The sequence below is a fragment of the Piliocolobus tephrosceles genome, chromosome 10 (assembly GCF_002776525.5).
Source record: "Piliocolobus tephrosceles isolate RC106 chromosome 10, ASM277652v3, whole genome shotgun sequence".
NCBI classification, from domain to species: Eukaryota; Metazoa; Chordata; class Mammalia; order Primates; family Cercopithecidae; genus Piliocolobus; species Piliocolobus tephrosceles.
The window spans coordinates 101,129,995-101,132,345 of record NC_045443.1 but is presented as its reverse complement, the minus strand read 5'-3'; the positions used below and the strand labels follow the sequence as shown (position 1 = coordinate 101,132,345).

The following is a 2,351-nucleotide window of genomic DNA, read 5'->3' as shown; positions in this document are numbered from 1 at the left end:
GTTCTGATTCTCATGTATGCTCTTCTGTTTTTAAGGTTGACATCCATATCTTATTTGTAAATATATTTTCCCTCTCATAGTAGCTGATTAGATGTTCAATAAATGAATAGTTTTCTTTCTTTCTTTTTTTCTTTTTTTGAGACAGAGTCTCGCTCTGTCACCTAGGCTGGAGTGAAGTGGCACCGTCTCGGTTCACTGCAAACTCTGCCTCCTGGGTTCAAGCAATTCTCCTGCCTCAGCCTCCTGAGTAGCTAGGACTACGAGGGTGTGCCACCATGCCCGGCTAATTTTTGGTATTTTTTTTAGTAGAGATGGGTTTCACCGTGTTAGCCAGGATGGTCTCGATCTCCAGACCTGGTGATCCGTCTGCCTCAGCCTCCCAATGTGTTCGGATCACAGGCGTGAGCCACTGCGCCCAGCCTTTTCTTTCTTTTAAAATCTGCACCACAAAAGAATGAGCTCTACAGGGATGGGGATCTTTGTCTATTTTGCCTGATACATGGTAAGTACCCAAGGATTGTTTGCTGAAATTGATGAAGAGTTCTCATTTCTGTAGTGAAGCCAGCAGCTGTAGGAATGGTAACAGAGTAGACAAAGGGCATTTTCAGGTGTTTTTGGCGTGCAAAGCTGTACCTCTGTGATGTTGTTGGGATTAAGAGAGCACTGGGCATCTCTGGCCACTAGCAGTACAGTCTTGGGCCAGTCTTACCATTTTGGGGCTCGCTACCTTATCTATACATAGGAGGGTTGGACTCAGCTCATCCCTTCTCTAAGTTGGAATGATGCCATCATGATTCTATGTATTTAGAAGTACCTTGTAGATCAAAGGGCACGTCTTCTCAGAACTCTCAACTTTAAGTTATGGAAGTCATTAATTAAAGTAAAAGGGTGGGTAGAATTTTATCTTTGGAGCAAGTTTATACATGTAAACCTTTTCCCCTTCATCTATTATGTCAAAGCTATGGATATTTTGATAGTTAACTTTTCTCTCTTGCATACAAATGATAAAAAGAAAATGATACATTAGTGGAACTGACATTTTCTGTGTGGTCACAGCAAATTAAAAAAAACCGCATTTTAATCATAAAATTAGCCTCATTCATGGTGTTTCTATCTAGAAATTATAAAAGGATGAGAGAAGTTTTACTCGATGATCACGAGATTTTAGCTGGAAAAGGTGAACATAGGGTCAATAGCATAAACTTTTTTTTTTTTTTTTTTTTTTTTTTAAAGAAAGAAATGCAGAAAACGGGTTTGAATTGCTAAGTTAAGTCAGAGAAAGGCTGTTGGCTTCCCAAGAGTTGCTAGACCTTTGAATGAGATCTAACAGGGCTCAGAGTCTTTAAAAACAAGCAGGATTTTTTTTTCTTTCCTGGCTAGAAATATATTTTAGATGTGGGTGTGTGTGGGGGGGTGTCCATCCTGGGACTCAGGTGTGAATGTCCACTTTTTACTGGTCCTGTGATTATGCAGAAGAGTGTCCAGTAATTAGCTAGCCCAGAAAAAATATTTATATATTACGAGTTGTGATGAAGACTTAACAACTCTTTGGTTCTGTGTAGTCTATGGACAGCTTATGGGGAGGAATTAGGGGGTGTTAACCAGCCCTTTGTTGAAGTGTGTGGACTCCTCAGGCAGATGAGAACGACCTTGTTGGCGCAGCTAAATGTCCTTGACCCGCCGGAGGTGGGGTTAGAGATTGGGAAGAGCAGAGAGTAAAATTTCTCAAAAGTTTCTAAACCAAATAGCGTGACTTTGGATTAAAAGTGTCCCCTAATGGCCACTGTAGTCTACAGCCTTGCTCTGCCCCCTGCTGTTGGCTGCTTTACTCCCGGATGCGCTTGTCCTCTATTCAAAATCCTTTACAATTCCAGGAAGATGAGTAGGTGGAAGGGGGAATTACAGGATTTCTGGGACTACTACCTCCAGAACTACCCCCTCCGTGGAAAATCAACCCGTTTGATAAACACCGGGACGCCCCTGCCCGCCCCCAGAACAAGTGCCGCTAATATTCTGATGTCGAAGGCTTCTCCAGTGCTTGGCGTCGTGCACAGGCCATAGTGTCAGATGAGAGGTGTGAAAGTTTTCTGTGACTTTGGTGGCAGGCGGGAAGAGGGTCTCACGGCAAGACGGCCCCATTGTGGTTGCCTGGCGACCACGGGGCGCTTGGAACCGCGCTGCGCCGCGTCCCCAGGACCCAGCCAAGTGCGCCAGCTCCCGCGGAGGAGGCTGCGGGTGGCGCGCCGGGACAGGGACCCTGCAGCTCCAGGTAGACGCGGGGAGCGCGGGACTTGACCCCTAGCAGGGTGAGGTAGGGCCGGACCGTTTTTTTTTTTTTTTTTTTTTTTTTT

General features: G+C 44.9%; 1 protein-coding gene and 1 long non-coding RNA gene across 2 annotated transcripts in view; one reads left to right on the top strand and one right to left on the bottom strand.

The window, feature by feature from the left end:
- Positions 1-471: 471 nt before the first annotated feature.
- On the bottom strand, positions 472-2,129 carry LOC111543835. Its single transcript, XR_002731968.1, has 3 exons — positions 1,924-2,129; positions 932-990; positions 472-568 (listed from the first exon to the last, which is right to left on the bottom strand). It is a non-coding gene; the product is annotated as an uncharacterized LOC111543835 (long non-coding RNA).
- An 81-nt stretch (positions 2,130-2,210) lies between these two features.
- Positions 2,211-2,351, top strand: part of C10H12orf42 (chromosome 10 C12orf42 homolog) — a 185,942-nt gene continuing 185,801 nt past the window's right edge. The window contains exon 1 of the mRNA XM_026454604.2: positions 2,211-2,269. The gene's annotated coding sequence lies outside the window, so the exon portion shown is untranslated. The remainder of the gene's footprint in view (positions 2,270-2,351) is intronic.